This window comes from Seriola aureovittata, chromosome 6 (assembly GCF_021018895.1).
Source record: "Seriola aureovittata isolate HTS-2021-v1 ecotype China chromosome 6, ASM2101889v1, whole genome shotgun sequence".
NCBI lineage: Eukaryota > Metazoa > Chordata > Actinopteri > Carangiformes > Carangidae > Seriola > Seriola aureovittata.
Window position 1 is genome coordinate 14,393,379 of NC_079369.1, and position 23,745 is coordinate 14,417,123.

Consider the following 23,745-nt stretch of genomic DNA (forward strand, 5'->3'; position numbering starts at 1 on the left):
TATTATTGCAAGACAAAGGCAGTAGGAGGGAAAGATTGGAGGCTTGGTTTGTTTTTCACACAGCGCCATGAGAGGAGGAAACTGGAATGAGAGTGTCAGGTTATGATGACAGCTTGTGCTTCTGATCAGTGTGTCTCAGTGTGGCATGTTGTGGCCAGTGGATGATGTGAGACTGGAGTGACAGGGAGAGATCCATGCACACAGGAGCAGCAAGGAAAGGCTTTGTCACATCTGTTACTCACAGACCTGCTGTCAGGATGTACACTGTCTGTACACTGGTGCATGAATACATTGATGACATCACATCATGCACTGTTTTTATTTATATATTTAGTTATTCACCATGCGAGAACAATAAATGTGGGCAATACACTAACACAGTAATAATATGATGATGTTTACCATATTAAATAAGCAATGTCACAGTAATGGTACCAAATTCAAGCATGTGAAACATAATGTAACTTTGTTCATGTATTATCTTGTATTCATGCACTGTGTTCAGCTGTCAAGCTGTAGAAGAGTCCGTCCGAACTTTGCCTGCTGTCTCCCATCTGGCCGTGCTTCTGGTCCTGCTACACCATCAAACGGCCACACAAACAAAACTTTCCTCTGAGTGTGAGAGGTGAACAGTCTTGCTGCCGCAAACACATGTTGTTCAGGAAAGGCTGGACACACTGTCTCTTCAACAAGAAACCACTGATTTGAGTGACAGGACAAGCCTACTCCTTCTAAACTGATAAGCTAACAATCAAGGCGACAAACACAAACAGCGTGCTGTGACAGTAATGTCACACTTTACTTATCTCTTTAGGGAAATTCAGTATCAGACAGAATTACATATATGCCCCTATGTGAAGAGTGATGTTGTCATATATGTTACCTATATATATATATTGATATGACATATAGACATCCTCTGGATATGTGAAGATATATGTTAAGAACATCCATAAAATATCTGTAGTAAAATTTTGATATGGGAGTATATTACAAAATGTATATATGAAGAATTGTTATATGGTACTGGATGTTGTTCTAACCATATATGTCAATGATATACATTTAATCTATATACGTAAGAATATTTATAAATACATATTTAAATTATATACACTTCTCTGTGTTTTTCTGATTAATTCTAAACATACTGTACATCTCTATCTTTTCTATCTACATATATCAACATATATTGTCAGGTTTTGAGATGGGTACATATGTCTATTATATAAGCATACATACATAAACTTACATGTTTGTAGGGGTTAGACTTATACAGTATGTTAATATATGAAATTGTTTCAATTTCTAACAGGTTTCATATGTACATATTTTTCATATATGTAAATTCAATATGTATTTGCGTATGGGATCAACAGTCCTCAAAAAAATCATATGAGCAATGGTTTCCAATTAAAAGTACCCTGAGGAGCTATGAAGCAATGCTTCATTAGCAAGTCCCCTGTTTTGTTTGTATCTTGCACAGGCCAAACAAACCAACAAGTAGCAGCAGCAACACACTAAAGGCCCTTTTACATTGTGTAATTTTAACGGTTCCCGTTCTTTTTTAACGGTAATAGCACTATGGAGCTGTTTTGCTATAAGTGAGGTCATACTGGGTGATGCAGCACACAGTCCTTCCTATTCCACCGATCAACAGGTGGCGATAACGCGCCGATATATGCTGCAATGCAGCAACTAAAGCAGGGAAGAAGAAGACTTGTAGCAGGTGAACATGGATGTGCACAATGCTGGATGTAGACCTGGTGAGCTAATGCTAATGTTATTTACCTCAAACTCACTTTCCAAGATCTGCATTTCATCCCTAGCAGCAACTACCTTCGCACACCACTCCTCCTCTTTGTAGGTTTCCCTTTAATGGAGATACAGTAAGTGTCAGCGCTATGGTCAAAGTTTGTTAATTCTTTTGCTACATTTTCAAAACGTGAGAGCAGTGCAGATGGACGGTGCAAGTAAATGATATGTCTCTGCTTAGAGCACTGTTATTCATCACACCACATGACATACTTCAAAATTGATAGCTTAGTCAGACACAGATTGGGCCATTACCTTTTCCTTGACCCATCTTGCACAGTATGACATGCATAGGACCTGTGAGATTCTTGTTATTGAACTGTCTATAGGTGCCATAAGAAACATGCTGAGAAGCAAACATGGATGTAACTAAATCCAAATCCAAATCCATTTTTGCTGCTTTGTTGTGAGGAAGGAAATGCATTCAACATATTTGTCAGGCCTCAAGGATACACACAGTATGTTTTGGTGAATGGAAACATCCAACATCCTGTTAAACAACATATCGTTAATATTTTGTTTAAAGTGTCAAATGATATTGTTTTAAATGTTACAATCTAAATTTACAAATAGGATAAAAGTCAATAACATAATGTATCTGCAGAAACTTTAGACTATTAAATGCTTTCTTTCAGTCTGACAGCCACAGGCATTTAATTGTTGTAAATGTCAAAAGGGTTGTAATTGTTTTCTTCTCCTAAAAGCAATGTGATTTCTTTGGTAATGAAAGAAGGCATAAAGGAGGCATTTTAAATACACCAGTTCCTGCATGGGCAGCCACGTGTGGCTTTTCACTTAAAATGTGTCGGTGGTCAAAGACACCAGAGATTAAAAGAAAAAAAAGAAAAAAAGGCCCAATGTGACTGTGTAGTGGAGCTTTGTCCAGGCATTGTTCGCGACCTTTTCCCTGACTGGGACGTAAATCATTCCTATGAATAATTAATAACTCCCGAGAGGACAGAAAGTAGACATGTAAACTATGAGACAATTCCTATCTCATATTTGTTTCTCTGTGAGCCAGCAGCACATCAGATTGTGTCACATCTGCAAATATTTTGTCACTCAATGTTCCTTTTCTTTTGTGCCTTCCCATGCATTCAACAACTTTGGGACACCAAAACAAAACCAGAAACAGCTACAAGTTCAGCTGTGAGGAAAGCACTAAACCAACAGCAGACCTAATATAATAGGATTTTCTTTTTCCAAAGAGAGGTGCCACAGTTGTATGCAGCAATTGTCGACTGGGAAAAAGACAAAAACAGTACAATGGTCTTTTTTTCTTTTTTTTTGTCTGATCTTGTTTCAGTTTTGCATGAGTGGGTGATTGTTTGGGAGGGAAATGCACAATAAAAGCAAGAAAATGATGGTGATGATGCTCCAAATTTTAAGCTGAAGACACACACACGCTCAAACCCACGTGCATACAAGAACATACTGAATTGCTTTATAATTTGACTGTATCTTTTTTGGGGGAAAAGGCTCAATGTATTTTAGCTGCTTTTATGCTAAACATGATGTCAAGACCGCAGAAGAGCAGAGTGTAACCTGAACATGCTGTCAGGTGAAACAGTCACCACTATAGAGTGGAGAGTATAGATCCTGAATGAGAGAAACGTGGTAAAAACAGTATTGTTTTGTGTGACAAGATAAAAAATCATCCTCTCCCACTGGCCTGGTAATCCTCAGGCGGATAATTAAAAAGTGTGTGCCACAGACGAAAAGGGAAAAAAAAAAAGATAGAAAATAAATAAATAAGTGAGGAGAAGGGAAGAGGCTCTGTGCAGATCCCAGGGGGATCCATTAAAGAATGTTTTCTTGAATTGAGGTTAGGTGCATTGATCTCTGTCGAAGCTGTTAACACTCTCTGCCTGCGACTCTGACTCATTTCATACATTATTCCAATTAAATCACTGTGGCTGCCTGCCTTTCTGTTTTCTAGGAAAGCGGGAAATTGGCACCTGCCACACAAACTCCAATGTCCTCAAATATGACTAAAGGAAAAACAACACTGTTGTCTGTTCAAGTCGGGTGGGGGGGAGCAGGAAAAAAAAAGATGGCTAACTAACTACAACAGCAGAGGAAATGATTGGACCTCCACCGTGATAGATTAGACACATTAGGTACACGCTAATAGGTGCACTGTCCTATACAGTAGGCCTGGGTGTCATTGTATATGATATATTGACTGGTGGAGGTGGGAGCGTAGCCATTGTTTTTGTTGCCGTCTGCGCAGAATGTGAAAGGAAAGCCCATTACTTTGAGTTACTCTGGGGACATTTGTTGGCATTTACCAGTGCTTCATAGGGACACTCACTTACAGACAAGTCACGCATGAATGAATGTTAACTTTGTAAAATTTGACACTTACTATTTCCAAAGCCGTATACCACAGTCGCTGTAGAAAGCAAAGCGTGATGTTTCTTCACAGTGGAATTGTACTGAGCTGTGCTGAGATTGTTTTGTCCACCACTTTTTCTGAGGTCAAGAATCATCAATTTTTAAGGCCAACATGGACACGATCTCATTGTTTGTTTGTGTTTCTCTCCTTCTCCCTCTATCTTTATATCTACAATATGACAGTTAAATTTGTGAGGGAATTTGAAAATGCATTAGATCCACATAGATTATAATGAAATAACTGTGTTTTAAAGCAGCAGTTAACTGTTGATGTTGTAGCCTACGTAGGTTCAGTGGTGTTGAGCTAAATGCTTTTATCAGCATGGTCATGATGATAATGTCAACATGCTGATCTTTAGCAGATGTAGTGTTTATCTTGTGCACTTTCTTAGTTTAGTGTGTTACCATGTCACCAGGTTATTTGTTGCTTTTGATTGGTTGCCATTCTCAAGAGAGAAAGGGGTGAGAGTGAAGATGTGGCATTCTGCCGAGGAGTGCAAATAGCAACTTTTCATTGAGACAGTGATGGACAATGTGTGGTGACCTTTTTTCCCTCTTAGCCTAAATTAACGGGAACTAATATTGACCTTTCTGCACAGCTGTTAACACAAGAAGAGGACTGGAGCAGACCTATATGTGCTGGCCTGACCGGGCAGTCAAGTGCGCAACCTGCGGGGAATGAGTGGCGCAACAACAAAAAGATGACCAAGCTGACCTGGGTTTCAGGTAAGGTCTGCATCTTGGTTTTGTGTTGATAACTGAGTCTGGTGCAGCCAAAAGGCTCAGGTCGTTCAACTAAAACAAATCAGCTTACTCGTACTACTTGTGTTGTGACACTAATAAGCACAAAATATAGCTGATTCTGATATAGTTGATGTAGACCGTCAAGTATTTGGTCATGAAATTAAATATTGGACAAACTAAGATTTTCATGGGCAGAGGAAAAGTCAGAGGATTACCAAAGTCATTAGGATTCATCCTCTCAAAACCATGAATGCCTTCAACAAAGTTCATGGCAATCCAGTGAATTGCTGTAACTGACCGATCAGCTGACCAACACCGCCATCCCTACAGCCATGTGACTGGCTAAAAATACATCACACAAATACCATATATATATATATATATATATATATATCCTGCCATAACCAGCCTTGCATATCAATCAACCCCATGTGGGGTTGTGACCCCAAGGTTGAGAAACTCTTGATTAAGGTCAACAGTTGCACACAATAATGCTGATTATGAAATCCTATGGGTTCAAAATCCTGCATGTTGCTTTATGGATGAAAACAACATGCATCAGCAATGTGCTGTTGAGCTGTCACACACAAATTTCAGTGTCAAACTAGCAGAGAAATGGAGGCATTACAGCTGCCGCTCGATAACACAAAAACAAATTGTTTCAGGTGTTTCCCGCAGGAGCAATATGCATGACGCTAACCGACAGTGGGATCAAATTGCTTCTTTTCAGCTTGTTCTTTTCACCTAACCACACCCAACCACCAGGCACAAACAACGGCAAAAACACAGCATAACACTACTGCGCAATCAGTCCAAGCTGTGTGATTACAGGCAGAAAATGTATTTTCATGTTTCCCGTTAGGCAGTGGGATGATACGAGGAGCAGCGTGTGCAGGGAGTCTGGTGCATGCTCAGGTCACTTAACCAGGCTGTTGTGAGCCTGGCAGACAGATTTTACATAAACGTTATTCATCAAGCAGCTTTTACAGATATGACTTCAGTGGCCCAGTGAGGATTGGCTAGACACAACACCCACATCAAACATCTTCTCTTCTCTTGGTGAGAGGGATTAAGGGAAATGCTTTCCCATGAAGGGCAATATGGTTGAAAGCAACATGCCATACTAAGTGATCATTTGAGTTCAATAACGAATATTTAGAAAAGGTATATCATTCAAAACTCCACTGAGAGAGTACTGAAATCAAGATGTCTATTTGTTAAGCCAAGATATTCTGCCACACAGTTATCTGATAAAGTGGAGATTTTTTTTCTCTCTCTCTGAAGTAAACAAACATCGATTTGGCACGCTGAACCTGGCAACCTGGACGAACTGACTGACACTGTTACATCTTACACCAGATTTTTTGAAGACCTGTGTGTGTGCCAACCAAGACCTTCAACACATACAACAATAACAACAAGCCATGGTTCACAGCCAGACTAAGAGAACATTGCCAGGCCAAGACATAGTCCTGCAGAAGTGGGGACAGAGCCCTGTACAAGCAGGCCAGACACTCACTGACAAGGGAGATCAGAGTGGCTAAAAGAAGCTCACTCAAGAGCTGAAAGCAGGTTTTCAGCCAATGACCCTGTATCAGTGTGAAAAGGCCTGCAAAACCTCACAAACTACAGGAGACCCCCCCCCCCACTGACAACCTGAATATCTTGTACCGTAGGTTTAAGTGGAAATCCTCACCCCTCACCCCCCAAAGGCAACTGCCCCATCCCACCTCTGACAGCCTCCGGGAGACGCTTCAGAACCCTGTGAACCAAAACCACCGGACGAAGGAGCTGTTACTTTCCTTATCCCATCACCCGCATAGCTGACCAGTATCATCTGCTATGACATAGTCTCCTCAGGTGGTTATTACAACCTGCTTCACATCCACAAATAATGTACTGTACCATTACTTGTACATCACAATTTGATTCCCATACGTGATGCACATTATAATACATAATCTGTATATTGCATACATATTGTGTGTTGTCTGTAAATAATATGTACGTTGTCTGTATTGCTTGAGAGTGACTAACTACCAGAACCAAAGTCCTTGTGTGTGTTAACACATTTGTCCAATAAATCTGAGTCTCAGATTAATGCGAGGCAGAGCAGAAAGGCAGAGAGGGAGATATGAGAAGGAGACTGAATCAGCTGGAAAGGACAGCAGAGTGGAACATTTGACTAACAAGCAGTTTTTGGATGCACTTTGCTGTTGTCTCAGAAAAAACAAAAAACAAAAAAAAACAGAGTACCTTCTGGTCCCATACATCTATCGGTCCTGTGCAGCTGATGGAGATGTCAAGAAAAAGAGGGGACAGACCTCGAGGACAAGTCAAAGAGAAGGTAATAGTCTGAACAGAGGAGAGTGATAGAGGGACAGAGAGATGTCAGCGCAGCTCCATACACACAGTAAACTATAGATTGAGGGCATATGCTAAAGCCTGCCAGTAATGAACGCACACGGACACACACACACACACACACACACACACACACGTACATACATAGCTAACTGCAGCATTCACTGGAGAAGAACACGGCTCAGCACATCATTGTCTCCTAATAGGAGCAGGTTGCATTGCCTCCCCAGCGCTGCGCGAGGATTTAATGTACATGGTGTGTGTGTATGTGAGAGAGAGAGGGAGAGAGAGAGAGAGAGAGAAAATAAATAAATAATGCACCGGCAGTAGGAGGGAAGTAAACATTCATTATTGTAATGGAACATGTTTAGTTGTTGCATGGAATTTGCGTGTTTCTATTTATGGCCAAGAAATCTCAGCCCTAATTAATGTGTGAAACAATATTCTTAGGGTTCTTTGTATCATAAGTATGCAAATGGGGCTGTCTTTCGATACTGCTTGTTTTTACAGTGCATATCCTAAATTGGCTTTCGCAGCATACATAGAAAACAACAACTCACGGCGCCTGTGATATGCATTTGATAACATAATTTTGTTTCATGGATGCTTATCCTCCATTGACTCAACTGTAATCATATTACAAGCAATGTAGTGAGTCATTTGACCTTCTCCGTATTCATAATAGGAACCAAGCTGTAATCTAATGTTATGTAATCTAATGTTTGATATAATTACATCTGTTGCTTGCTCGAGACTACACAAAGCTTCAATTGATCATATCTCTTAGAAGAGGCCAAAATACAATATTAGATATGTGTGACAAATCACTGGGCTTTGACAGCTGTTTTTCACCTAATCAAAAAGCTACAGTATATACACTGCAGGGTAAACCGCTTATAGGAGCAGGTAGTGCTTTATTTATACTCCCTGACAAGTATTTTGAATATTCATAAAGATGAAAGAGAGGAAAAACTAATCCAACATTTTCCTTGCGTCCCTACTTTCGGTCTGCATCTTCAAAACTTCCTGCTTCCTGCTAATGGAAAATGCATGCAGGATTTCAGCAGAGGCTCCAATCCATTTTAATCCTGAAGGCAATTACGGCGTGGGGTTTTAGGGTCAGTAGTGCTGTTGATTGATGGGAAGAAAAAGTCACTTTAACAAAGTGCTGTGAACTTCAACCACCTGGCTGCAGCACAAAAGGTGTTGCTTGATGCACCGAGACAAAGCTTTAATGCTTTTTTAATGCATTCAATGAAAGAATACAAAATGGAGAATTAATGATTGTGCCTCTGATAGGCCCTATATGTCAATATCACTGATGCCTTTTGAATTATAAATTAATTCCTTAATTTCTATGGATCATTTGCTCCTCCTGCCTAAGGTGAGCCAGGTCGCCACCGGCAGCACTGGTGACATACACTTTAAAGGGGATGGTGTCATTGATCAGAGACATATTTGCAGTGCCTGAAAAGCCGGGTTTGTTTGTGGGGAGAATCACTGGCTTCACCATTCACTTCTTCTTGCTCCCCTTTAAGAGCCATGCTCTGTATCCTAGCAACAGGACTCACTTGCCCCCTTCTGTCTGTAGAGTTAGTGGCAGGAGCAAGGGCGAGAGCACAGGACCCCCCACTGTCTCCTGTCACTGTCACCACATACTGATCATACTCAGCTCATATGTTTGCTCCAAGCTCAATGACGACAACTTTATGTCATGTCAAGGGCCTAATTCAGGAAATTCTGACTTCACTGACACACACTGTATCATTTACTCTATGCAGTGGGAAAAAGGAAGTAATTTATCTACTATATAAAGTTTTGGGTAGTTAAATCTGTAACAATGCATCATCATTTATGAATTAATCATTTGTTTTGCGTGTAGAATTTTAATCAGCAAAATTACAAATCACTTACACTTCGCTAAAATTTAAGTGAAAGTGAAATGAAATGAGGTAAATACAATCCCTGCAGCAAACAGACATTAAAATGAACATTTCCTCAAATATTTAAATACTGTTACATTTTATTTCACAAACTTAAGAGCTAATAAATTCCCCTCGAACCTTGTTGTAACACACAACTATGAGTTCCTCGAAGCAACTGACTGAAGATCTGAAACTGAAGCTAAATGATGCCTGCGAGGTCCCAACTTTGTAGATATCAATTTCCACTGTCCAGAACTTATTAAGAAATGGCAGTTTAAGAGGAATTGCAATGTCAAGACAAGATCTGGAAGACCATGAAAACTTTTAAATAAAACTGCACGATTGCTGGGCTGGAAGGCGAAGTAAAACCCTCACATGATCGTACAGGAGCTGCAGCAAGTTAGCAAACTGTTACACTTGGAAAACCACCCGAAGCCATCACCAGAGGCCCATTGTGGCATAAAAAAAAACTCCTAGTGGCATAGAAATGATAGAATTTTGTTAGCCAGAGGGGACACCATAATTCACACCAGTGTTTGTGCTTTGCTCCAGTCATTGAACCCTACAGGAAATGGTACATGCATGGCCTCGAGTTGGAGACAAAACTGGAAAGATTCTGAGGGCTGATGAGTGGCTGTAGAACAACGCAACACACTGTTTGAGCCCTACCTTCATGCTGTTCGTAGTGACCTCTGCGCATATGAAGCAAGCCCTTTCAGCAGACCATTCCTCCGCTCCTCCTCGAGTCTCAGTAGCCATGCATTTTATCAGACAAAAAAGATCAACGGGATACCAATCTGCCAAGCTCCAGCACAAAGCCAGTTTGATTTCCTAGGATGAATCACAACACACTCCAGGCATGCTCTGTATTCAAAATCCTTGTGGCCTAAAACCTCTGTCCCTCCCTTTCAAGTCTGCCATCTCCAAACCGTCAAATTCGCTGCAGAACAGACTCACAAAAAAAGTGCACAACAAAAAGGGGAAGGAAGATGAAAAAGAATCTGAATGGTTTCCTGCTAGTATGGGATAATGTTGAGAACGTATTGGAGGATACAAGGTCTCTGTGATGGCCCAGTAATGAATGAATGTTTCGTCCTGAGAGTGGGTCTCATCAGACCATGATGTCTCCTCCCGTTGAGAGTCATCAGCTGAGGGGCTGATTTGCCCTTGTTTCCTGACTCCTCCAGACTGGTCATGTACTGACCAGACTGTAACAAACAGTGAGAAAGCAACTATAGTGCTCCCCTGGGGCATAGGAGACAGAAACGGCTGATAGTAATTGTGGTTCTTGCCAAGACAATCAAATGTGCTGTATCAAGAAGCATATTGATTTCTGTTTATTTCTCTGAGTCAGATGATTACTGGAGGGTTGTAGTGCTTGAATCTGGTCTCTGCCTTGACCACAGTCTAAAGACAGTTTTTCTGTTGTCTCAGACTTGTTTTTGTAGGTTTGTTGACATGGACTTGCCTCTGTCTTGACCATTCACCTCACCTATTATGTAGCAACAGCAAATCTATACTACAGAGCTCAATATCTCAGTACTCGGAAGACCTTTCATTGGTGTTATAAAGTCTTGATATGTGAAAAGAGCAAATTGATGTGAAGCAGCACTACTTCGACTTTTGGTTAAAAAAAAGCCTTTATTGGTTACATGGTTTGTTCATGACAATGAAAAATAGACAACAAAGAAGTTTCTACCTTGATAGACCTTGATCAGGGTTTCAAAATGAAGAGACAATACCTGGCAATTTTATATATTCATTTAGGGGGTGTCTCGTGATTGGATAATCAGGACAACAGCTGAAATTTTTGTCTTGTCACTGTGTAAAAATATTGATTTTTAAGGGATTTTGTTTTGAAAAATACTGCTGCAAGGGTCTTGAAGACACGTTCTGATGGATTTTCTGCACTCCATGGAGTGTAAAAAAAGGTTATTACACAAGAATCTCAGATGCCCAAAAACCACAAGCACAAGTTCTTATTTTCAATTCTATTCTATGCCTTTTATGTTTTTTTAAAACTCTGAGAGTTTTGAATATGGTGAGAATTTGGATGGGTAGAGAAAAGTGGTTGGTGCTGCTGAAGTCATTCAGGGAGTTTCTATAGTGATTGTAGTTACATTTTATAATCCAGATGACTAAATTCAGCTGTTATCTGTGGATGAGAAAACTATGAAATCTGAACAGCTGCCATTCAATTCTGATATCGGCAGAAGGTGAGTTTTTGGTACTCCAGAGATGTAGCAGGCATTACTTTAAGTACCGCAGTGAGCAAAACATATCAAGAGCAAATGACAGACTTTCTCTTGCTTTATGGAAAACGAAGTATGGCATGTCTTACATTAATGCTGTAATCTTCATGCGACGTTATATAAAGCTTTTAAGTCTGACAGGGTGCAATTTTTGGCCTTTTGTTTTAAATGTAAGCCATTAGCCTGTTGTATTCACTCTGTGCTGCTGTCTGAGACACTTATTGTGCTGTTTTCATATTACCGCCCATGCGTGACATAAGCTGCCGATAAACTCTTCCTAGACTTATATCCACGTGTCGTATATGGCTTCACATTCACACGACAGTTGGCATTCTATCTTTTGTTTTGCCACCCCATCACCCCTCCAAACCACCCCACAACTCACAACCCTTATTATTTCTCTAATAGAAGATTGCGGTTATCAGTTCAGTGAGAGAGGACGCAATCAACATAAACAGAGTTAGCAATTAGCAATAAGACTTTCACTTCATTTGCATGCAGTAGTATATTCTGCTGGGAAACTGGGTAAGCTGTGGCCCCACAATTAACACACAGCCAAATACGGAGTTACTATACAAATATTTTATGTTCTAGTGTCACATTGTACACAAATTACACAAAAATATTACATAAATACAAAAATACCACCTGGATATTATTACTCTGACCCATGCTCTCCTACTATTGGCTATTTATTGTTTAATGTAATCTTTTGTAGCTAGAACATAAATTTAACTTTTGTAAAAGTTGCTCTACATTTGGCCACAAACCTAAATTGTTTATTGCTTATAGGAAAAAAACTCTTATGAATTAATAAGGTCATATTTAACATATTCGCACCCCCCTCCTCCCACCACTCCAAAGCTGTTAAAACTATATGATGAGATATCAGTCCCCCAATTTCAGCAGCTATTTATACTGAGATTGAAGATCACTTAAATTGAAATGAAATGAATAGTTATTTAGTCACAAAACCCTTTATCCACCAATATTTAGTGATGGTGATCAAACAACACTACCATGCTACACAGCAGAAATATTGACACGCTACTGGCCAATCAATATTGTAATTACAAGCTACAGTGCTAATTACAAGCTTTAGACTGCGAGCAATAGGCAGGATATGTAGCAGTACTAGTTTGTAATTGGATGTGGCCGAAAATATTTCTCTAAAGTTTCTGCACTGTGAAACAAGTAAAAAACAAGTAATGAACCTCCCTGTGACAGTGTATCAAGTTGCTTGTTGTATAAATGCTCTGTTGTATTGTCCCTCTAGCCTGTGGTTATTATATTTCTGTTAGGTGTCGGCCCAGAGGGATAGCCATACATGGTGTTTTTCAGATCTGGGTCTGATGTTTTGAGACCTAAAATCAAACCAATTAATTGCCCCATATTTATGACAGTGACCCAGATTTTATGTTAATAATGTCATGTTAGAAAACTAGGCTCGCTCAGTACACAATGTGAGTGTTGACATTAAAACTGTTGGAGGTAGTGTTGGTTTAACTCACATTTTTTACCGTATTTGCTGAAATTCCCATTCAGTGGTGTGCAAGGTGGTGAGTGGAGGCGCTTGCCCTTTTGAGAGCCTTTTTAATAAAAACATCTATTTAATCAGGATATATGTGTGCCTTAATGGGACACTTGGGACCATGCTTAATTTTTTGCCCTAGGACAGTTCAAAGTGTCCCCTGAGAGCCCCTCTGGCCGATCCAGGTGCCCCTCTGATCACTCTGGTTAGCTGTTGCCACTGTCATGAACCTGAACCTTCAACCAATGAAAGAGCTGCCCAGTTTCACTCTTCCTCACAGAGTTTATGCACACCACTGTTCTAATTAGATTATATTAAATCAGGTCACTAAGACTCCTCTCAATTATGTATTTGGGTTGCCAAAAAAATCTACTGTGTCAACATGTAAATAACTGATCACTGCTAACAGACATCTGTGTACAGTAGCGCAACAAACTCTGTAGACTCTAGGAGTTGTGTCTCACATCAGCAAGTTGATGTATAATAGCAAAGAAATCACAGGCCGTATCGTAAAACAAACAAAAAAGGTCAAAGAGAAAATCTGTCTGAGTTGCTACTAAACTACAGTTTGGTTTTAAAAGAATTGCCTAGTGTGTCCCACATACAGTGGCAGAAGCTGAAATACTAGAAATACATGCTAGAAGTAGCTTGTAATTGCAAAAACATTTTGAAGGAAATGCTATGCAGCCTGCATTTAACCTAATGAGTAGACATCTGTCTGGTAAGTCAACAAGGCAATGTTTCATGAAAATGTTGATAGACAATGTATTTCTTTTATTTTCTGCGAAAGGATCTGATTTAGCATTACAATGTCCACTCATAGGGACTCAAGTATTAGTAGTATTAATAAGGGCTGTTTTAGATTCAAAAATAGATGGAAAATATTTGTGTGTTTTTTTTTTGACTGTCGCATTGCAATAATATGGCTATATATATATATATATATATATATATATATATATATATATATATATGTATGTACAGCCATGAGGAACCCTATATTTTGTATTAATCAAGTAGACATACTTGACCTTTGTTTACGCTCTGGCTCAGTGAAGTGTCAGCTCAATAATGCATGTGACTGCGCTACTTTGAAAAAGACCTGCAATGAATAGGCTATTCATTCATACCATTGTCGCAGTCTTTTGGACTAATTTGGCAATTGTTGTTTTGTAATTGTAACAGTGGGCCTTTTATGCCACAGTTTAGAGACCAATGGAGAAATGAGCATTGAAAAGTTAGAAAGGTAGGCGTATTGGATAGGCTGTTTAGGCTGGTCCTCATGGCTTTGAAAGTTGTGGCTGGACTTGGATACAATTACCAGACTATGGTTTCCAACTGAGGAATGGGTGAGTAGATAATGCATTTTTCTTCCATTTGGACCTTTCAAGTTAACATGGGGATTCACAGTTAGAAACGATTAGATTTTTAGGTCTTTGTGGTCTTTAAGTCTTCTTGTCTTTCTGAAACGGGTCACGATATGCAGCACAACAGTTATCCATCTGGCTTGTAGCCTACAGCTAACCGCCAAACATATTACAGGCACAGAAATTTTCCTTGCTTTAACTCGTTTTAATGTTAAGGGAGGATTGTGGTCTGGTTTAATACAGAAAAAGTGAGTTGAATCACAGAACACAAAATGATTATAAACATTTAATCAAAACCATCATCTTTCCCTAATCTTAACCACAGGCGGGACTCAGGATGTGTATCCTAGACTCTCCTGTCAAAGTCTTGCATAGATGAAAAAACAATTTAATATAAAAGTAATTTCTATGAGACGCGGTGAATGAGCTGAATGGGGCTGTCTGTCCAAGGTCTGATAAAGGCTGTTTGGCTGTAGAATCATGTCAGACTGTTTATGCATTTAATAAATGGTCTGTTTTTAAGTGTACAAATGGGACGAGTGTCATGCAGTCCGAAGAGATCCTGTCTCTGTAGTTGCAAAAGCAAAAGCTTTGGTGTGGGAGGACGCCAGAGAGAGGACCTTTTGGTTGCCCTCAAAACAGTTTTGGCAAATACAAAGACGTCTCAGGGGAAAGCAGTGCTTTGCCCAGACTGTATTCAGCAAAGATGGGGAACTGCTGACCTTGACTGAATATACTGTATAAAACCCAATTTTCCTGTCCAGGCTCTCTCCTGCAAAATATAAGCTTCCATGTGTGGCAGCATAAAGCTGGAGGGGTTACAGCACTAGTACACTTTGCTACACTTTTTCTCCGCCATTATCTTTTTCCTACATCTCTGGCAGAGGTAAAGCATTCAACTCTCAAGCTCTAAACATGTATAAAAAAGTAAAACATATATACCTTCACTGGTGCAAACACAAGTGTTGAGAATTATACAAATATAATGTACAGTATATTTTCTGAACAGTAACTGTACAGTTATTTTAATGGTAGCCTATTTATATATACTGAAAATATGTATTATATAGAAGTGTAGTTGGGTAAAATCAGAAGGTTATCATTGTAGCTGTTAACATATTATATATATATATATATATATATATATATATATATATATAAACTGAATGTTTTCATTGCTCATTGCTCCCTTCAAAAAATTAAGTTACATTCATGTTTTCAAAGCATAAAGGGGGCAAAGATACTGCATGAGGTGAGAGGGTGTTTTAAAAACAATTGTGGTCCAGCCCATTAACCCAGTCCACAGCTGCAGTATGATGCACAGCTCATGGAGGACATGATGCAAGGGTACTTAAAAACCCTGAGCACCTGATTGCTGCAATTTGTGTCAAAAATTTGAGTCACAACTCTGCAAAGATATCATTAGCTCCAATGTCATTGTAAATAAATGTCCATAAACACACTTAGAAAGCACAGAAAATAGACACTCTGTATAACGCCAGAACTTGTCTGAAAACCATCACATTTTTAAGTTTTCTTCGGTATCGAAGTAATTAATTGATAGTAGTCAGTACATCCAGTCGTACATAGCAAATAGGAGCTGCTAATAGCAGATTCAGCATGCCTAATTTTCCAAAATGTTGTCGCCCTCAGTGTAACTCAAAGGCAATATTATACCTCCTGTTTGCTTCTGTTCAAATAAGTGGAGGCCTGTAACATTTAATGTAGCCTTGCACAAAATAAACATCCTACAATGATAATGATAGCCTACTGAAATTGTTTTTGCTCTTACTTGTGTATAAGCCATTGTGTTTAAACTTTGCATGTGGACTTCCATTGGTGGGAAGGCTTTGAAGACAGGGCTCAAAAGCCCCTCCACAACAAAGAAAGTGTAATTGTTTACATTTTCTCCCAAAATCCACACGTACACCAAGCTTTCTTACTGTGGCTTTAAGTAATCATTTTTATAGTACTTGGAACTACACTATTTGTTTTTCTAACAGTACGTGCCGCAATGACTCTACACTCAAAAATCTTGTTAACACTTGTTTCATTGACATCAAAAAACCTCAGCTTACAGCAAGGGGGGAAAACAACATAAAATTAGACATAACATACTCAACATGCAACAAAGTGCAACAAAGTCCTTTAAATGCTTTCAGAACTCAGGTGTTTATGCCAGTTTGCTGTAACTCACACTGTTTTTCACTTGAATGCAGAGAGTGTAAGTGATGGAAGAAAACATTTCAGTCGGTGAAATCTTAAGATTTTGGCCTTAGGGAAGGATCTCGAAGAAATAGCAGAGAGGATGTAACGATCCTCTACGGATGTTATCTGCCAGTCCACTAACTGCCTCCAGGAGAAGCCTGCCAGGGAGCGGAGTTGGCAGTCGTCCTGTGATTTTGGTTTCTGAATTATTTTTGACTGTTAGGTAAGTGAATCAAAAGACCAACTCAACTCAAAAGGGACTGAAAGACTTAGATTGCTGAGTCCCTAAAGTGTTTGAAGTTTCATGGGATGTTTTCCCCAATATTCATCATTACACAAGACAATTAAGCACTTTTTCATGTCAGCTTTGATGGGTAATATACTCGGTAAGTCTATTAATAACTAGAACCATCTGAGTTAATAATGTAAGAAGGCAGAGATAAGAAGCTCTCTGCTAAAGCATCTTTTACGCCCCTGTCAGACCAATGCAGTGATGTGGGATAAACCTGCTTTCAAGGACAATCTGACTTTGTTAAAACATCAGTACATGCCGTCCTGAAGTGCTCGTTGGATGGTCAAACCGTGTCTGAAACCTCCTCTCCCAACACCTCTCTGACATCAGAATATAAGGGGGCAGCTGCATCTGACAATTTCTCTAACTGTCCAAAAGCAACAATCTGGCATTTGCTCAGGCTTTACACAGCGACTGGCCAGATGTGTGGAGGAGAGATGTTCTCCTTTTTCATTCTTTACACAACCACATCTGTTACGTTTGTGTGTCTAAACAAGTGCAACATTATATAAATGTGCACCTTTACCCCCTTATTTGAACACTTATCACCATCTCAACCTCCCTCCATGATCATTGGCTCTTCACTCCATCTTCAAGGGTAGCCATTTTGAACAGCTATAAACACATTTTGCCTTCAGATGTGGTCAACAGCACATCATACAAACTATTTCTTCTCGAGCACGCTGCTCCTGACCTTCTGAACACAAACTTCTACATATGATAACTTCAGGATATCTCTACAAAGGTTACAACGAAATCATAACATAATTACTGTAATTATGTAACACGTGACGTGTTGACGTTTTCATTCAGAGTTACTGATTGTGATGATTACACAGTGTAGGTTGCTGCATTCTTTTCCATAAGGTGAATAGATAAATGTATCTGCCGTCAGTTTTGTCTAGTATGCATGAGAGTTATTTAGGTGGGGTCAGTGTTAAAATCTTTCTTTCAAGCATTTAGCTTTTGGGCCAGGTGCAACAGGAGTAGTATTTAGCCAGTATTTGAAGAGATTCACAAGATCCATTCTGCTGCTGGTGCTGCTGCTGCTGCTGGGAAGAACCCATTTGAAGCAGAATGCTCACACTGAACATGTCCAGTGCTCAGAGCTGTCAGCAGTGCATCCCATTCCTCTCCTTAGTAAACATTGAGAAAAAGAATTTCCAGCTCTGTAACAAGAGGTCCCAGCAGGCATACAGCCTTACAGCTCAGTGAGTTAGCCAGTAGCTGAGCTGACTCAATCTGTTTGACTTTCTCTGTGGGGCATGCAGAGCCCTGGGCAGGCAACAAGGTCCTTGGGCCTGGCCCACATTGATCTGAAAATTCAGCGTCGGACTGCTGGCCAACTCTTAAATATTTGGTTTTAATTACTGCCACAACCTTTACTCTGGCAGGTTACTGTTGAAACATAATCCCCAAGGGGCTGTGCAGCAAGGGCATCACACCATTATTCAACCATGGAGGGGATGGCAGCCATTCCCTTACCAAGGCATTTTTTATCTGGGAAATGGGACACAGCCACAGCAGACTATATAGGCTGCTTCCAACAAAGAGCAACAAAAAATAGTGAGATGAGAGTCACTTCATAACCCTTAATTATACAGCAGCTAAGTTCGACTGAGGAGTGCAGCTTATCTCTCTGGCGGGGTTGGTGGATTTTTGAACTTCTTATTTGATTACTTGCCCTGTTCACCTGCCTGCCTCAACAGCCCACAGCTGCACTAATGAAGGTGCACACTGTTCCTCTTACAGATCTGGAGATGTTTTTTATAAATTTTCCTCCTATTGTCCATGATGAGATGGGGGAGGAGAGAAAAATCCTTTTGTAGATCACTCGCCTAAGGGTAACATCTGCCTGTGTGTGAGTCTTCTCCTCAGCAGGGTCCTGACAGTGACTATATAGGAAATTTCTCCTGTTCACTCCAGCATTAATTATCCATTAACATTGCTGAGGTAGAAAAAAACAGAAAAAAAACAAAATGTATTTTCCATTTGGGATTTATTTAGAACACCCTGCTCAAGAGATTCTTTGTTATTTTTCCCGAGGCTGCAGCATCCCATGATACAGGAGAAATGTTCTATAGTGAGGGCCAGGGAAATTTGCCTTCAGCACACATTTTTAAAAACTGCCAATGGGATGTAACAAACTTCTTGGCACAGGTAGATACAGTATGTTAGGTATGAAGAAAACATTCCTCATCAGCCTTTCCAATACAGTCTTTGTTACTCACACTAACAATGTTGGAGCCTGATTAAGCATAAAATCTACTATCTTTATTAAATGTACTAATACCCTGTGTTTTTTGTATTGCATTCACAACACTACCCATTAACAGCCTTTCTTTCTTTTTTTTTGCTGTGGGGAAATCATTATACCCCTTGGTGTGAGACTAAGAAAGCATGAAAGGGTGGGAAAGTGCAAAGTGTGTTTTACATATTGGCCTCTAATCCCAACACTCCAATAATTGGACTCCATCACATGTACCCTTTGATGTATTTCTGTCTTGCTAACCACAGAGCTGGGTCTACTTCATGAACAGTGCAGAGACAAAAAGCTTTCAGTTGGAGACACAGCTTCTGTTTTTGTTGCCTCTCTCAAAAACTGGTGTGTACCACTCTCACAACAATGACTCCTAGGTAAGCCTTGAGTATGGGGAGTGCGTTTGCTAAGGGGGTAAATATCGTCTATACCTGTGATCCTATCACTTTCTGATTAAAAATGTCAGTGAGGCCCTGGAGGTGACAGATTGCTGGGTTGCTGGCATCCCTGGGTATTTTTGGTGCAGGGACAGGTGCAGCATGCCTAGGAGACTTGGAGGGAGGAGTGTGCAGAAGAGAGGGAGGGAGAGAAAAATGGAAAGCATGGGAGGAGGGGAGCTGGGAGTAAGGGCTGCTCATCAATGGCCTGTGGCTAGCCTACATCATCCACTACCTGGGCCAGGCTCCAGAGCTCATCTGTGTCAGGCAGAGATACGCTGATACGCTCAGCATGATTGTAAAAGGCCGATCACAAACGGGTTCGTGACAGGCAGCAGACAATACCAATCACTCTGACAGAACCAATACAGGTCATGCATTTAGTATTGTAGGGAATCGGGAGGACTTGGATCCACTTACTCCACGTGGAAGCGATGACGCACATTGATCAAACGCCACGGGACTCCGGGGACAATGTAACACCGTGAGGGACGGAGACAGTGTGAGAGTTCATCAGGGCCCCCTCTAAACCTGATCCATCTGTTCCCACTGGTCACTTGACTCTGATTTGTCATTCAATGGGCAGTGCAAACAGTCGGCCCGTCTGTTTGTTCCTACCATGCCATGGAAAGGTTTAGGCTTTCTGTTTGATATTTAAAGACACAATTTCCTGCTCAGAATGTATACAGATAGATAGATAGATAGATAGATAGATAGATAGATAGATAGATAGATAGGTTCGATTGGTTAACAATAGTTTTAATCACCTCCATTAAGAATTGGCCATTGGAAAATTGCAAACATTTCCAGGGCGTATTTAAACCCTTTGAGTCTCTGTGGAGTGTAACTAGTATATATTGAATGTGATTTTCACACAGCTCAGAGTCAGAGCATTTTTTCTTGTAAATCACAGACTGTGTGAGGTACAGGAATCCCTCAAGCAGTGGCAGCTTCACACTTAACACCCCACCGCACTATACTTGATCAAATTTGCATTTCGTTATATGTATTCATCACAAACTACTCAACTCTAATTCCACATTATTGCTCCTCTGTAATTCTCTGCTGATACATACTGTCATGCACACAAACACATACTGTGTCACAAAGACATACACAATCAGGTGCTGTGTATTGGAGCAGTTTCAGTCCATTAACTCTGATGTTCAGTTTTGGGTCCTGGAGACTCTGCCCCCTTTCAATAAATCAAAAAACATACTTGTTTTATCACCATGAAACCCCTATGATTGATTTTAACAATATTTTCTCACAGCATTAATCACCGACCCCCAAAAAAGCCCCAAAGGGTGTATTTGGATTTCAGTTATTGTTTCATTTTTTTCCTAACAGTTTGTTCATAAGAGAAGTCTCAGAGGGAGTCTCTGGGGTCTAACTGACTTCAAACATGAGTGGTGTAGAAATATATACTGTGCAATGACTTCTGAACTGCAAACCACTTACCTTACGGTAATTTGTGTATTTCAGTATGTTCTTATATATGACGGTTATATTAATAGTCTATAGCAGTGGTTCACAAACTTTTCCACTTGAAAAACTGAAAAAATGTTGGTGGGATACATCCGAAATATGGTGGCTAAATGATGCCTTCTCAGAGCAGTTTTTATTTTAAAATGATTCAAAATTCAGGGCTGAACTGAAAGCAGGGGAAGCTCAGCTGTTTGATGAGGAGAGAGATTGCTTGTCGATTTGTCCCTTGACTCTCTTTCCTTTTAATCCTTTGCCCACTTGCAATACCTTCGTGGCCCCACAGGTTGGGAACCACTGGTCTATAGTAATGGCAATAAAATAATTCAACTCAATGTAACTTAGAAAAAGGGAAATATTTCCCTGTTTGGTGTAAATGCTTTATAGTCCTTTATTTATTTTGTCAACCTCACTGAATGTGCAAACCCAGTGTGTAGCAAAGGGAAGATTTATATTTTTAAACAAATTGTATTTTAATAAGATTAGATGAAAAAAAAAAATCTGAAAAATTTGAATGAAATAAATTGGTTGGTTTTTGTAAATATTATTATCACATACACCAGTGGGGTCTGTGGAGCCCCAAACAATGAAGAAGTGAAGTCAATGCCAACAAAGCACAAGGGTGCTGCACACCCCTCTGAGCTCTGCCTAGCAACAGAGGTACTGACTGGCAACGTCTGGCATGGTCTAGTGTCTGAGCGAGGCTGGCAGAAGTTGAATTTGTGTTTAGGCTTTGTGATTAAGATACCCACTACCCACAGTGTGTGCCCTTTGGCAGACAACCCTCTGAGGTCTCACACATGGACATAATGATATGCCATGGTGACTGGCGCAGCGCCACTGCCCATTGCCTCTGGTCATGAAAGACAGGGAAAATCATCAGGGGCCATACTGGCATAAACCATCCCTCTGAGATCTCACTCTCACATATGGACAAAAATGGCATCACAGATGAGAGATGATGCAGTCTATACAGTCTGTGGCCATGTGTTTGTTGATGTCTTGGGGAAATCCATTTCAGAGATGTGGAGGATAAGCATGGCAACAGGATAATCCCAGATTATTTCCATGGGGATTGCTTGGTATACTGTAATCAAGTGCCCCAGATTGAAATGTGTCAAAGTGACATAACCAGCTCTCTGGACTTACATCGACCTCCCTGTCAAGACTGACATCCTTAACAATAAAGTCAGAACCATCTCTAGTTGATAGTCGTGTAAATTTTGCTACATGGCAAATTTGATGGCCAATAAATATGGAAGTCATGCACTGCAAAATCACCCGATCATGAAAAACAACAGCAGGCAGAAATATCTCACAAAAGATGGGCAAAAGCAAGGAAAACAAAGACACAAAGAGCAAGTTGCATGAAAAAAGAGACACTTAGGCATATAAATGTTGCATCCCAAAACACACACAGGACCAAGGAGAAGGGTAGGAGAGAGCCATCAGACCAACCGAAATGACTGAAGCTAAGTTATTGATCGGTTTCAGATTGATTAGTTCATAACAAAGAGTGCATTCAGCGTGGCTTTTCTGTCGTGTGGAGCTGTCAGTCCCTGACAAGGCCACTCTACATCTAAAGCATCACTGCAGAGGGCTCACAGGCTTTTATTGCTGTCAGCAAGCCCTGAGCAAAGCAGACACTCGCCTTTCAAACTCATTAGCCAGCCCTGACGTGATGAACTCATCAAAGGCATTGTAATGAAGCGGAGATGTGAGGAGCCAATACTCTCTAACATTTCCTGCTCTTCCCCCGTATAACCAACATGATATGGAGTTAGCCCATAATGGAATCAGAATTACTTGTGAGTGGGTATTTCAGAGTGAAAGTGTGTCAGGATTGCCACAGAGGACAGTCGCAACAGCTGTGAATGTTTGGATGTGGCTTCCTGGGCCCGGGCCAAGTTGACAGCCCTGTCAGTTGCTCTGCGCTGCTACACACACACACATACACACACACTCACACACACACGCACGCACGCACACACACATACACACACGCACACACACACACACACATGCACAAGTACTCAAACTCACACACACAATATGATCAGCCACAGGAAAAAACGCATACTCTATACTAATACTCAGACATCTCATGCTCATCACATGCATGCACACAAACATAGGACAATACAATATGATGGGTTCAACCAATACAGCTGAATGAAAAACCTGCGCTGTTGACGTGGCTGAGGTGAGGGTTTGATTTAATGAGTATTTCTCTATAACATTTAATATTTATGGCTAAATAAGAAATCATTTAGAAAAAGAAGGAAGAGTTAAAAAAAACAAAAAACATTGATACTGATCTTTTATCAAGAATTTAACATTCAGCTTATCTGCTTCGAACATTTCTGAAGGAAGCACTGGCAAAGTTTAATGTTTAATTGTCCCTAGGGAAAGCCCATAGATTAATATACAGTCTATGAGCCTAATGAGGGACAGGATTTCTGTTCGCTCAACAAAGGACATCAGTGTTGTAACCAGTTCAAGTGACACTGTGTTGGTCTCATCTTTTTCTTGCAAATAAGATGAAAAAACCCTGAAATGTCAAATTTAGATGTGTTTAACAAAAGCGCAAATATCAGCTTTCAGCAGCTTCATCTTAAAAATATCACTGTCATGAATCGGCCTGCAGAAAGATTTTTAACAAACCAAC

General features: G+C 40.2%; 1 long non-coding RNA gene across 1 annotated transcript; it reads left to right on the plus strand.

Annotated features, from left to right (window-relative positions):
- The first annotated feature begins 1,709 nt into the window (after positions 1 to 1,709).
- LOC130171315 (uncharacterized) lies at positions 1,710 to 7,947 on the plus strand. Its single transcript, XR_008828123.1, has 3 exons — positions 1,710 to 1,766; positions 4,812 to 4,938; positions 6,633 to 7,947. It is a non-coding gene; the product is annotated as an uncharacterized LOC130171315 (long non-coding RNA).
- The last annotated feature ends 15,798 nt before the right edge of the window (positions 7,948 to 23,745 follow it).